Source organism: Nicotiana tabacum, chromosome 8 (assembly GCF_000715075.1).
Source record: "Nicotiana tabacum cultivar K326 chromosome 8, ASM71507v2, whole genome shotgun sequence".
Lineage (NCBI taxonomy): Eukaryota > Viridiplantae > Streptophyta > Magnoliopsida > Solanales > Solanaceae > Nicotiana > Nicotiana tabacum.
In genome coordinates, this window is record NC_134087.1 from 9,333,922 (window position 1) to 9,349,517 (window position 15,596).

General features: G+C 40.9%; 1 pseudogene; it reads right to left on the bottom strand.

Moving 5' to 3' along the window:
- Window positions 1-11,728: 11,728 nt before the first annotated feature.
- Window positions 11,729-15,596, bottom strand: part of LOC142162963 (uncharacterized) — a 39,623-nt pseudogene continuing 35,755 nt past the window's right edge.

A 15,596-nucleotide genomic window follows, 5' to 3' on the forward strand; every position in this document is an offset into this window, starting at 1 on the left:
AAAACTCTTAATAAAAATGAAGAATAAACATATCAAACTAGTTGGATTGCTTGAGACTAGAGTCAAAGAACCAAATATGAAGAGAGTTAATAAAAATATAGTACCAGGATGGGTATTGCAGTGTAACTTCCAAAAGGTTGTGCATGGCAGAATATGGCTCACCTGGGATCCAAATGTGTATAGTGTTGATGTTGAAAAAGTGGAGGCTCAGATTATACACTGCCTAGTTAAAGGCATATTGAATGGATTTGAATCATATCTAACATTGGTATATGACTTCAATACAGTTGATCAAAGAAAGGAGTTGTGGACAAGTCTGGCTGATATCTCTGCACACACAAACAAACCATGGCTGATAGGTGGGGATTTTAATGCTATGCTATATACACAAGACAAGATGTATGGCAACCCTGTGACACTAAATGAAATTATTGACTTTTCTGATTGCATACACAATTTGTTAGTGAATGAACTACCATGAAAAGGAGACTACTATACCTGGTCCAATAATCAAGAGGGGATAGAAATGATTGTGAGCAGAATTGATAAGATCTTTGGCAATGATGACTGGATGATGAACTGGGTCATGTGCATACAGAATATGATATACCTTTAATCTCTGACCACTTTTCAATGCTTGTCAATATAAAAATTGTGAAACATAACATTAGAACTCCTTTTAGGTTTTTTAATTCATGGGCCTCCCATGATGAGTTTGATACAATTGTTGGCAATATATGAAGAAGAAAGGAAGATGATAATCAAATGAAGAACATTTGGAGAAAACTAAAAGCTCTGAAACCTCTATTCAAAAGCCTTAATACTAATGAGTATAAGGGCATTGCTGAGAGAATTGAGAATGCCAGGGCTAATCTTATTCAAGTTTTGGAGTAAATGAGGATACAATATTCAGATAATCTGTTACGACAAGAGAAGACTATCCTATAAAACTTGGAGAAATGGTCACTTGAGGAAAGTATTCTCAAACAGAAGGCTAGAGTGAAATAGATCAAGCTTGGAGATACCAACACTAAGTACTTCTCTGTTGTCATGAAGGAGAGAAGTCAAAGAAAGCAGATACTAGAGATCTACACTGATGATGGAATGAAACTGGCTACTCCTAATAGCATTAAGGGGGAGATAGTTAAATTTTATAAGTCCCTGATGGGAACTGCTGCTGCATCTTTGCCTGCTATCAATAAGGAAACTATAAAAAATGGACCTAAACTCACTCATGAACAACATGTGAGCTTATGTGTGGAAGTAACAAAGCAATATATATATGCAACATTGTGTGCAATACATGAAGATAAGGCCCTTGGAGCGGATTTATATAACTCTTATTTCTTCAAAAAAGCATGGTCAATGATCAAAAGTGATGTAGTGAGAGCAATTAAAGATTTCTTCACTACTGGTAAGCTATATAAAGCCTTAAATTGCACTGCAATTTCACTGGTACCTAAAGTAAGCAATCCTACAATAGCAAGAGATTTCAGACCTATTGCATGTTGCTCGTACTATATAAGATCATCTCAAAGGTGTTGGCAAATAGATTACAGAAAGTTATGACAAACATCATTAATGAAGCATAAGCTAGTTTCATTCCTAGGAGGAAAATTGCAGACAACATCATCTTGGCTCATGAGCTTGTCAAAGCTTACACAAGGAAGAATACTTCTCCTAGATGTATGATCAAAATAGACCTGACCAAGGCCTATGATTCTATGGAGTGGATCCTTTTGGATCAGGTCATGGTTGAGATAGGATTCCCTAGAAGATCTCAAGATTGAATTCTAACCTATGTTAAGACTGTGAGGTACTCAATTCTGGTGAATGGAGAGCCTTCAGTTCCTTTCCCAGCAGCTAAAGGACTGAGACAAGGTGATCCCATTTTATCTTTTCTATTTGCAATTGTAATGGAGTACTTGAGTAGAAGCCTCAAAGGATTGCAAAAGGAAAAGGAGTATAAATATCACCCTAGACGTTCAAAACTAGGTATTGCACATCTCAATTTTGCTGATGATTTGCTCCTATTTGCAAGAGGTGATATATCCTCTGTTACTCAACTTGAACGATGCCTTAACCAATTTTATAGAGCCCCAGGACTACAAGCTAATCAGACTAAGAGCTTTATCTATTATGGAGGTGTTACACAAGCAGTGAAAGATGAGATGCAGCAAAGATTTGGTTACCCAGAGGTGAACTCCCAGTAAAATACATAGGAGTGCGTTTATAGCTAAGAAGATGTCCTTAGCTTAATGGCAACCTCTAATAGGGAAAATGGATGCAAGAATCTTCTCTTGGACATCCAAAAAACTATCTTATGCAAGAAGGATTCAGCTAGTACAATCAGTCCTGTTTGGTATATAAGCTTATTGGTCATAACTGTTCTTAATCCCAAACAAAGTTCTCAAAACAATAAAGGCTTACTGTAGGAGTTATGTATGTTCTGGTTCTAATGTTATCACAAAATATCACTTGTGGCTTGGGAGAAAATGGGTACACCTAAGAGTGCAGGAGGTCTAACCTCATCAACCTGAAACTTTGGAATAAGGCTACTGTTGCTAAAAATCACCGGGATATTGCACATAAGGTGGACAAGCCATGGTTTAGATGGATCCATTCCTATTATATGAAAAGCCAATAGCTAGACGGCATGCCAATTACTCAACAGGCTTCTTGGCTGGTCAGAAAGCTGATTGGAGCAAGGGAGATGGTGGACCTAAGTTAGACAATGGCTCAAGGAAAATGCAGCATGATCAAACAACTCTATTACCAGAAGCTGGGGCAACTACTATTACACCCCATATTTTCATACGTGAAAGTACGCCATAAGTAGATTGATATAAACTCGGAAATGAGATGTTACATCCCGCATTTTTTCGTACGTTAAAGTTTCATTGTAAGTTAAGCAACATAAGTTCGGGAATGAGATTATCTCAGGATTATAAATACTATGTTATTTCAAACAAGTGATAAGTAAATTCGCGAAGGTGAGAGGTTAAGCAAATCGAAGAAAATAAATTTCATCGAAGTTTAGCAATTTAGGATAAAATACGGCCCGAGCTATAATACCCGGTATTTATGGACTAGTGTCATACAAGGTACTATATGACTATGATAATATAATATATAAAGTGTATTAAAAAGGAGTAGTATTTTAAATAATTTGAGATAATTGGTTAATTATTAATTTAAGTGGGTAAGAGTAAAATTATCTTGTCCACGTAGGACCATGACAACTAAAGGTTAGTATGACTAATAGGTATTATACGTTGGTGTCACACTTTGATAAGTAGTCTTTCTAAGCATTAAAGTCAAGTGGGGACTACCAAGTAAGACATTGAAAGAATTCATTTGAAACTCAAAGAATTCATTATGAAACTTCAAAGAATTCATTTTAAACTCCAAGGCTTTGGACGTGAGCTGGTTAAGTGACGGATGACCATAGCTCATTTGAGGCTTCATAACATAGTATAGCGTGAGAATTTTCATCTTCAACAATTCAACAAAATCTCATAATCATCTTCAAGAATTCAAACGAGAATTCTTAGTATCTTAGCAACGTGAGATTTTGCGATTTTAAGAGAGTACCGTGCAATCTTTTTCAAAGAATATCATACGAATTTTTCTCTATGCGATCCATCGTTACGTGTTGTCGCAATCAACGGGTGTTAGAGTGGTTTTCAAGAGAATCGACACAGGTATGTTAAGGTTATCCTTTCTTTCTTTTTTGGCATGATCCAAGTTATACAAAAGAAACAAGCTAACACATAGTTTTATAAACAACTCTATTCATAGAAATACTGGGGGTCTATATGTTCTTGATTCCCCATGTTACATATTATTATATCTTCTGGTCATGGGTCTCAGAAAAATACGTATTTGATAAAGTTTATCCAAAAGGCATATTGATTTTTATGGCATTCCGAGAAAATCTTATTAACATATTTCTTATGCATTTCATGCATTTATACATGTACATTGACCCATGACCAGATGGCGTTATACATGCGTATATATGTATATTATATTTATATGGGATATGAGAAAAATGCTATGGCGTTATGTATGTACCACCACCTAATCAGCTGGTATACGTTGATGATTTGCCCACAATGGCCGAAATAATATGATGGGATACCCTCAGAGGCTTGATGATGTTATGAACGCATATGCCTATGCATGGTATGACATTTATATGCATATGAATGACATTAGAAAAATGAAATGATTCACAGAGTTATGCAAATATACATGTCAAGTCTTTTACTCCATGTTTCTCTCATGTCTATTATTTACTGATTTTCATTCCTTACATACTTGGTACATTATTTGTACTGACGTCCCTTTTGCCTGGGGATGCTGTGTTTCATGCCCGCAGGTCCCGATAGACAGGTTGAGAGTCCTCCAAGTAAGCTATTAGCTCAGCGGAAGATGTTGGTGCGCTCCATTTGCTTCGGAGTTGCTTGTTTAGTTAGTATGATTTAGACGTGTAAAGTTTGGTATACGGGACTCTATCCTGACCTTTATGAAAATTATGTATCCTTAGAGGCTTGTAGACATATGTCATGTGCGTAAAAGATTGTATGGCCTTGTCGGCTTATGTTTAGTGTATGAGAGGTTATTTTGGTCTTATAGGCCCGTATGTCTTATGTGTAAGTTGGTATTATATGTGGTATTCTACTTATATCACGAAAGCCTTCCGACTTAGTTATCTATGATAGTATAACATGAAAAGGTACGTTATGTTGATACTCGGTTGAGTAAGGTACCAGGTGCCTGTTGCGGCCAATTGGTTTGAGTCGTGACAAAAGTGGTATCGGAGCAGTTCTGTCCTAGGGAGTCTACAAGCCGTGTCTAGTAGAGTCTTGTTTATGGGTGTATCATGCACTACACTTATAAGCAGGAGGCTACATAGTATTTTGGATTGTCACTCTTTCTTCTTACTCTAGATTGTGTGGTAGAGCTTACTTTTAAGAACTCAATTTTCGAAACTTTATCTTATTCATAATACAGCGATGCCTACATCCAAAAAGACGATTGGTAAGATATATAGCTATGTAAGAGTTGAGTTAGAGGTACTCGATTTCTCATGATGCTTATGATAAAGAACTATAAGGTCTTCAATAGATCATGTGTGTACTAAGATGTGTAAGCCTCTTGATAAAGAGCCTTGAGGCAAGAATACCTATCCACCATTATGGTGAAAGACAGTGAGAGATTCAGAAGATAAATACAAGTTTCAATAAGCAAAAGAAGCAAGATGAAGAAGGGTATGAGGCGCCCAGTTAATGAAGGCTAGCAGTATTTACAATTCAGGCAGAGGAATATAAGCTTTTTGCATTATATTCAATAGTAACAAAGGTATGTACAATTGGAGATGTTGATCTTAGTTATGCCCTATGAGAGCTAACAGATATGGTTCAAGTGAAGGAGGGCATATCAGGATCCGGCTGGGGTTAGAGTGACCCAAAATGGTGGATGAATTGTTTGTGTTAGTTGACCTTTCTAAAGGATATTACAAATGTGCTAACAAATCTCCTTGTGATACACCTAGATGGTGCACTCTAAAGTAGTACAGCTAGATATGAGTACCACAAAGATGGGCACTGGATGCCTAGAAGGGATAAATACTATCTTAGTATGGCTCCCGTCCTTAGTAGAGAGATAATGCTAGACAACCCGAAAAGCTAGTGGATGGAGCAAAAGGGAGTTAAAAGCAAAAGAATATATTGTTGAAGTTTTCAGATAAAGTGATAGACAGAAATGTTAGCAGGAAATAAGAAGAGATCTAAGGAAGCATTAAGAGTAAGATGTGATACATGGATGACAACAGTAGGTCAAAAGATGACAATATTACAAAGTCTATAGTCAAGTGAAGGAAAAGACGAGAAGTGATAGGCATTGAGACAACAAAAGAGTATAGGCCATAAAGTCATATCCTCATTTCGAGAAATAAGTTCATGACTCTAATGCGATTACCAGAAGGAAAAGTTAGGTCCCAGAGTAATAGAAATTAGTATGGACTGGTGAACAAGATAAACAAAATATGAATTAGGGACTGAGTGATTGGATAATAGTCGGCATCATGAGAGTTTCAGATTTCATTTTGGCAATAATAGAATGGAAAACAGAAAAAGATTCATGAGAAATTCAGAGAATGGTTATTCAGGAAGACGCTTCCCTAAAGCAAGCAATGTGAGCAAAGTTAAGCTTAAGGGACTATGTGTGCCAGTTACACTAAGTGCCACCCACGCGAGTAAGGAATTTCCTTATCCTTGGTACAGAAAGATTACCGCAAGGCGAGTAAGGGTTATCGATAGTGTGAGAAGACGCCAATGATGAAGAGGTAAAGCATCTATAGGTAGATCCTCATAACGCTAAATATTAATACTTCTCTAAAGGGGGAATATGGAGTGATGTGGCATTAGGTCGAAATTAAGTGGTTCTAGTAATTGTGGAATAGTAAAAGAAGAATGCGATAAAATGAAAAAGGGATGAGATTGCACTTATTCAAAGCCTATATATATGATACGATACCATAGCATTATGCAAACACGACGTCAAGAAAAGAAAGTAAGGGTTCATGCCCAAGATGTCATTGATTAATAAGGAGCCAGTGCGAGCGGTAAGGTAAGACAAATGAAATAACCCAAGAAAGATTACGCGGAATATAGATATGAGAATGGGCCAACGAGTAGTTAGTAGTTGATTCAGGAAGTGCCTAGTTATGTCTAGATAAGGGGATACAGAAAAATCAATAGATCATGCAAGATAAACAAAGTGAACCCCAATATGGGGAATTCAGTCTCGCAAATATGACATCGTGACCCTAGAGAAATATTCGGATAGAAGTTGGGGTAGTTAAATGTATCGTATGAATGTTATGGAAATAAAAGAGAGTGCCACTGGGAAGACAGTTAAAATATTAGTTCAGAAGCAACACTACAAGCACAAGGGCGTGGAGGTAAGAACTACAAATAATTATAGGTGAGTACGAACATCAAGAATTCCATCGGGTATGCGATGTAATAAACTCATAGCTTTACAAGAGTCAGAAGGTCTTCCCTAAGTACTACAATGAAAGACTAGCTGAGAAAATAAGGAAGAAGGATTCAACCAAAGCATAGTGACCTAAAGAGAAAATGATTTTGTAACAACAGAACTACAAAATTGTATGCACTACAAAAAAAAGTGACACCTACCATGGCTAATGAGCAGAGAGTAAAACTAAAAGTAATATTTGAGACCATATGAGTTGCATAAAAATTTCGGCATGCATGAGAACTCAAATAAGCTAAGTATGCACATAAGGGGGCAAAAGACCAGAAAAAGCAATTGCTTACGTTTGAAGAAAGCTGAAATGAATGATTAGCCGTAGAAGACTCCGGTATAAGTTAAAAGAGGGAATTGGGTCCAGGTCATAGACAAAGGATGGAATCATTAGAAGATTGTATCATGGTTTTCCATAGTATCCATGAAAGGCTAAAGTAATAACTAAATGTCATGAGCCACAAATTGGAAGATAGCTTAAGCCTATATAAAGGCTAATCAGAAAGAAGAGGAAACTAAAGAGTTACATCAACTAAGTAAATTAGGAGTCTGCTTATTGGACCCAGAAAGCTATAGACATCATGATTGAGAATATTGCAGAATCACTCTTAATATCAAAGGTACAAGAGAGATAGTGTAGTAGCCATATTATATAATGGCTTTACGATAAAACCAGTTAGAAGTGTCCCAACCTCATATGAAGTTAGTATGAATCTCTCAAGAGATTGTATAAAGAGGTGCATCTATTATAATAGAAGTTCAAGACGTGGATGTGAATTATACCTATGTGGAGGGGAGGTCATGAAAGAGATAGAAGATGTGATGTGAGGCTTTAAGGTAAGTAAGGTAAAGGTAAACAACGTGCAAGATACTCAAAAGCAGAAGGTTGAGAATAGTTCATACTTCGGATAGAAGGCTAGAAGTGCGAGGATTCAATATCCAGGAATGATAGCGGTGGCGTCAGTGACATATCTTCTAGCCTATGGTTTCTAGGTAACAAGAGATCTAGCCAAGAGAGTAAAGAAGAGTTAGAGACGATGTGATGTCTCGCTTGATGTTCTAGAATAACATAAGGGAATTTATGGTGCAAACAAGTTGAAGCAAAGTTATGAATAGTATAAATAGATACGTAGAGGTTTCAAGCTAAAGTATAGTAAAGCGACGAGATTTTATGACAGGAGTAAGGATGAGAAAGGGCGAGTAAGAAGGTGACAAGAATGGATAAGTCTTTGAGATTAAGTACATGAAAACAAGAGAGCTAATGGTTTATCTAAGTTATAGAAAGTTCAACATAGTCTGAATGAACTCAAAGGAATCTAAAAACTAATAATATCTAGAGTGGAATGTGGATGTGATTGTGATAGATAAAGGATGACATTTGGCCTTCGATTGAGTAATGACTTGAAGAGGATTTTATGAATTATACTGGATTAAAAATACTCATGTAAGGTAAGTCATATTGGGATGTTATAAAATACGGTTATGGAAGTATAGTATCGCCCTTAGGTGGATCAATCTCATTATTCCAGATGTCCCTGATGAGACGTGAGCTCTAGCGGCGGTGTTACATAAGGGATCAAGTCATTAGTGGTAGATGATAGATCAACATTTGTCACGACCCGGATTTCCCACCATCGGGTGTCGTGATGGCGCCTACTATTGGAGCTAGGCAAGCCAAATATTTAAAACACCTTTCCTACTTTCTTTCAAACAATATAATAAACGAGATAAAATTTAAGCGGAAGACTTTAATACACATCACTACTCAAGATCTGGTGTCACTAGCTCACGGACTACTACAGAATACTACAAACAATGTCTGAAAGGAAATACATCATGTCTGTCTGATACAAGATGAACAAACGAAAAACATGGAAAAGGACTTCGGCCTGCGAACACCAGCTAGGCTACCTCGATAGTCCATGGACTGAAGATAGCTCCCAGAAGTCCTACTGCTGCGGTCCGTAAGCTGCTCCCTGATCTATGCACAAAAATGCACAGAATGTAGTATTAGCACAACCGACCCCATGTGCTGGTAAGTGCCTGGCCTAACCCCGACGAAGTAGTGACGAGACTAGACAATACCTACCACAATTAACCTGTACAGATATATATACAACAAGTGCAAGAAAACAGTAACAAGATAATACAAAGTAAAACTGGGAGGGGACATGCTATCGGGGAGTAACAGATAAAAATGAAATATCGGAAATAAACAAAAGAAACTCCGGTTTCCATGATATATATATATATATATATATATATATATATATATAGTGGACGGCGTGCCACACGATCCCATAATATCATATATAAGTGGACGGCGTGCCACACGATCCCATAATATAGTATATAAGTGGACGGCGTGCCACACGATCCCTTTTAACAATATATAGGTGGACGGCGTGCCACACGATCCCTTTTAACAATATATAGGTGGACGGCGTGCCACACGATCCCTATTTCCATATACCACGTGGTAGGCGTACCACCCGTTCCCATTTTATCTTTATCACGTGGTAGGCGTACCACCCGTTCCCATTTAATCTTTATCACAGTGCACAATATGTCACCGGCAACGGAGGCCAATAACCAAGTGGACGGCGTGCCACATGATCCCAATTCATATCATATATAGGTGGACGACGTGCCACCCGATCCCTATTTCATATATAAGTGGACGGCGTGCCACACGATCCCATAATATCATATATAAGTGGACGGCGTGCCACACGATCCCATAATATAGTTCATAATATCTGACTTCATATAGTAGACCCCTTCAGGGGAGAATAACAACTCAATACCTTTAACCCGGCAAGGGTACAGCTAACAGCCCAAAATATCCCGACAAGGGAGAATATATATATCAGTCTACACATCCCGGCAAGGGAGGCAAGGGAGTATTCACAACACATTCTCCTTTCAAATCATTCTTCCTCAACCGTTCACATTATATGAAACTTATCAAATAAACAAGGAGTTTGTGTCACATTATTCGAATTAAAAGTAATCAAGACTCACGGTCATGCTAGACTCCGGTGCATAGATAACCGTCACCATGCCTATACACCGTACTCCACATTAGCAAGTAGCAAATATCATCCTAATCCTATTCTCTCAAGCCAAAGTTAGAACAAACACTTACCTCGAATGCTCCAAACTCAACTCACGCTTCTAGTATAGCTTTACCTCTTGATTCCACCACCAATCCGCTCGAATCTAGTCATAAGTTACTTAATCACATTAATAATTACTAAATGAATCATCCCCAATGCATGAAAATAGATTTTTCAAGGTTTTTCCCAAAAAGGTCAAAAATACCCCCGGACCCACGTGGTCGAAACTCGAGGTTCGAACCAAAACCCGGTTACCCATTCCCCCATGAATCCAAATATATGATTTGTTTTTAAATTGGACCCCAAATTGAGGTCCAACTTCTCAATTTGTAGAAAACCTAGGTTCTACCCAAAACACCCAATTTCACCCCTGAAAATCTTTGATTTGAAGTTGAAATTATGTTAAAAGATGTTAAGGAATAAATAAATTAAGTTAGAAATCACTTACCAATCGTTTTGGAGAAGAAAAGTTGTTTGGAAAATCGCCTCTTAGGTTTTGGGTTTTTGAAAAGTGAAAAATGACTGAGATTTTCCGAACTTGTATACCTTTCTGAGGACCTAGTGCGGACCGCACAAAAATGTGTTGCGGCCGCGCCGAGTGGGAGAAAAAATTGGGGCTTTTCTGAACCCTTCCAGCGCGGACCGCACTGTTTTGGAGCGCGGCCCTGGTTAACCTGAAACCCTAGCCCTCAGACTCAGCCATGCGGACTGCACAGAAAGACATCGCGGCCGCGCGGCTCCAGCGCGGACCGCGCGGAAATGACCGCGGCCGCGCGACTCCAGCGCGGACCGCACGGAAATGACCGCGGCCGCGCTGGTGTCTGCAACACCTGAACCTGCATTTTCTTAAGTCCATGACCTCCCGGGCCCCATTCAAAACTCACCCGAGCCCTCGGGGCTCCAAACCAAACATGCACACAACCGTAAAAACATCTACGGACTTACTCGTGCGATCAAATCGCCAAAATAGCATCATATACATAGGATCAAGTCTCAAACACATGATTTTCTTTCTTCAACTTTCATAACTCAAATCTCCATTTTTAGTCTGAAACACGTCATATGACGTCCGTTTTTAGCCAAACTTTACAGATAGTGCTTAACACATATTTAAGACTTGTACCGGGCATCGGAACCAAAATACGAGCCCGATACCTATATTTTCTAACTCCTTTTCATTTCAAATTTTCATATCAAATTTCAGAAAAACAATTTTTTTCAAAAATTCATTTCTCGGGGTTGGGACCTCAGAATTTGATTCCAGGCACACGCCCAAGTCCCATATTTTTCTATGGACCCTCCGGGACCGTCGAATCACAGGTCCGGGTCTGTTTACCCAAAATGTTGACCGAAGTCAATATTATGCATATTAATATCGAAATTCATCAAATGTTTCACATAATTCACATATTCTAACATAAAAACTTTCCGGCTATGCGCCCGAACTACGCACGCCAATCGAGGCAACTAAAAGCGAGGTTTTCAAGTCCTCGGGAGCACGGAACAAGGAAGAATTATGGTGATGACCCCTTGGGTCGTCACATTCTCCACCTCTAAAACAACTGTTCGTCCTCGAACGGACAAAATAAAGAAGTACTTGAGTCGGGAAATAAATGAGGATAGCGACTCTGCATATCGGACTCGGACTCCCATGTCGATGCCTCAGGAGGCTGACCTCTCCACTGAACACGCACCGAAGGAAAACTCTTCGACCTCAACTATCGAACCTGCCGGTCTAGAATAGCCACCGGCTCCTCCTCACATGACAGATCCTTTTCCAATTGGACAGTGCTGAAATCTAACACGTGCGATGGATCTCCGCGATACTTCCGGAGCATAGATACATGAAACACGGGATGCACAACTGACAAGCTAGGTGCCAAGGCAAGTCTATAAGCCACCTCTCCCACACAATCAAGAATCTCAAATGGACCGATGAACCTAGGGCTGAGCTTGCCCTTTTTCCCAAATCTCATCACGCCCTTCATAGGCGATACATGGAGCAATACCCGCTCCCCAACCATGAAAGCAACATCTCTGACCTTGCGGTCTGCATAACTCTTTTGTCTGGACTGAGCTGTACGAAGTCTATCCTGAATAATCCTGACCTTGTCCAAGGCCTCCTGAACCAGATCCGTACCCAATAATCGAGCCTCTCCTGGCTCAAACCATCCAACTGGAGACCGACATAGCCTACCATACAACGCCTCATACGGAGCCATCTGAATGCTGGACTGGTAGCTGTTGTTGTAGGAAAACTCTGCTAACGGCAAAAACTGGTCCCACGAGCCTCCAAAATCAATGACACAGGCTCGGAGCATGTCCTCAAGAATCTGAATAGTCCTCTCGGACTGACTATCCGTCTGGGGATGAAATGATATACTCAACTCAACCTGGGTGCCCAACTCTCGCTGAACCGCTCTCCAGAAATGCGAGGTAAACTGCGTACCCCGATCCGAAATGATAGATAGCGGCACTCCATGAAGGCGAACAATCTCCCTGATATAAATCTCGGCTAACCTTTCGGACGAATAGGTGGCTGCAACAGGAACAAAATGCGCTGACTTGGTCAGCCTATCAACAATAACCCAAACTGCATCAAACTTTTTCCGAGTCATCGGAAGTCCAGTAACGAAATCCATCATAATCCTCTCCCACTTCCACTCGGGAAGTGCAATCCTCTGAAATAGACCACCAGGTCTTTGATGCTCGTACTTAACCTGCCGACAATTCAAACACCGAGCCACAAGCACAACGATGTCTTTCTTCATCTTACGCCACCAATAGTGCTACCTCAGATCCTGATACATCTTCGCGGCACCCGGGTGAATAGAATACCGAGAACTGTGGGCCTCCGCTAAGATCAACTCTCTAATCCCATCAATATTGGGCACACAAACTCGCCCCTGCAATCTCAATACACCATCATCATCTAAGGTTACTTTCTTGGCACCTCCACGCTGCACCGTGTCTCTCAAGACACACACATGGGGATTCTCAAACTGCCGCTCGCGGATACGCTCTAATAATGATGAACGAGCAACCGTGCAAGCTAACACTCTGCTAGGCTCAGAAATATCCAACCTCACAAGACGATTGGCCAAGGCCTGAACATCCAAAGCAAGCGATCTCTGGCTGCCTGGAATATAAGCAAGACTACCCATGCTGGCGGACTTCCTGCTCAATGTATCGGCCACCACATTGGCCTTCCCCGAGTGGTATAAGATAGTAACATCATAATCCTTTAGCAACTCTAACCACCTCCTCTGCCTCAAATTCAACTCTCTCTGCTTGAACAGATACTGAAGACTCTTGTGATCAGTGTAAACCTCACACGTCACACCATATAAGTAATGCCTCCAGATCTTCAGGGCATGAACAATGGCTCCAACTCGAGATCATGAACCGGTTAATTCTTCTCGTGGATCTTCAATTGCCTCGAAGCATAAGCAATGGCTTTGCCTTCCTGCATCAACACTGCACCAAGCCTAATACGAGACGCATCACAATAGACCGTATATGGCCCTGAACCTGTGGGCAAAACCAATACTGGTGCCGTAGTCAGAGCCGTCTTGAGCTTCTAAAAGCTCGCCTCACACTCGTCCGACCACTTGAACTGGACACCCTTCTGGGTCAATCTGGTCATAGGGGCTGAAATGGATGAAAACCCCTCCACGAACTGACGATAGTAACCTGCTAACCCCAGGAAACTCCGAATCTCCGCAGCTGAAGCTGGTCGAGGCCAGTTCTTGACTGCCTTTATCTTCTTCGGGTCTACCTGAATACCTACTGCTGATACGACATGACCCAGGAATGCGACCGAACTCAACCAAAACTCGCACTTTGAGAACTTAGCATATAACTACCTACCCTTCAGGGTCTGAAGAACTACTTTGAGGTGCTGCTCATGCTCCTCATGACTGCGGGAGTATATCAGAATATCGTCAATGAAAACAATCACAAACCAATAAAGATAGGGCCTGAACACTCGGTTCATCAATTCCATAAATGCTGCTGGGGCATTGGTCAACCCAAATGACATGACCAAAAACTCATAATGCCCATACCGAGTACGAAATGCTGTCTTAGGGACATCAGACGCCCTAATCCTCAGCTGATGATAACCAGATCTCAAATCTATCTTCGAGAACACCCTCGCACCCTGAAGCTGGTCGAATAAATCATCAATCCTCGGTAGTGGATACTTATTCTTAATTGTAACCTTGTTCAATTGCCGGTAATTGATGCACATTCTCATCGAACCATACTTTTTCTTCACAAATAACACTGGTGCGCCCCAAGGCGAAACACTAGTCTAATGAAACCTTTCTCAAGCAAATCCTGCAGCTGTTCCTTTAACTCTTTCAACTCCGGCGGGGCCATACGATATGGCAGGATAGAAATGGGTTGAGTGCCCGGAGCCAAATCAATACAAAAGTCGATATCCCTGTCGGGCGGCATACCCGGCAAGTCTGAAGGGAAAACCTCAAGAAACTCCCGAACAACGGGCACAGAATCAGGGACCTCCGCGCTAGAATCGCAAACATATGCCAAATAGGCCAAACATCCCTTCTCGACCATACGCCGAGCCTTCACATACGAGATAACACAGTGGGTACAATGACCAAAAGTCCCTCTCTACTCTAAGCAGGGTAAACCCAGTAAGGCTAAGTTCACAGTTTTGGCATGGCAATCCAAAATAGAATGGTACGGGGATAACCAATCCATCCCCAATATAACATCGAAGTCAACCATGTCCAAAAGCAACAAATCAACACGGGTCTCAAGACCCCCAAACACTACGATACAAGAACGATGAACTTGGTCGACCACAATAGAATCACCCACCGGTGTTGACACACAAACAGGAATACTCAACGAGTCACTAGGCATAACCAAATAGGGTGCAAAATAGGATGACACATATGAATACGTAGATCCGGGATCAAATAGCACAGAAGCATCCCTATCACAGACAAGAATAGTACCTGTAATCACAACATCTGATGACTCAGCCTCTGACCTGGCTGGCAAAGCATAACAAAGGGGCTGGGCCCCACCTCCCTGAATCATATCCCTAGGACGATCTGCTGCTGGCTGACCCCTACCTCTAGCGGTCTGAGCTCCACCTCTAAGACCTCTACCTCCACCTCTATGTCCTCTACCCCCGCCTCTAGCTGGCTGGGCAGGCTGTGGGGCAACTGGTGCCTGGATCATCAGGCGAGGACCCTGCTGCTGCGAGCTGCTGGAAGCTCGAGGGCAATATCTGGCAATGTGACTCACATCGCTGCAAGTATAACAAGCCCTTGGCTGCTGAGAATAATGAAGTGGTGGTGCACTGGTAGGTGCTGATGGTGAACTGAAGAACTGCTGGTCAGAATACTGCGGCTGAGAACCACGACCACCTGGTGTACCATTAGA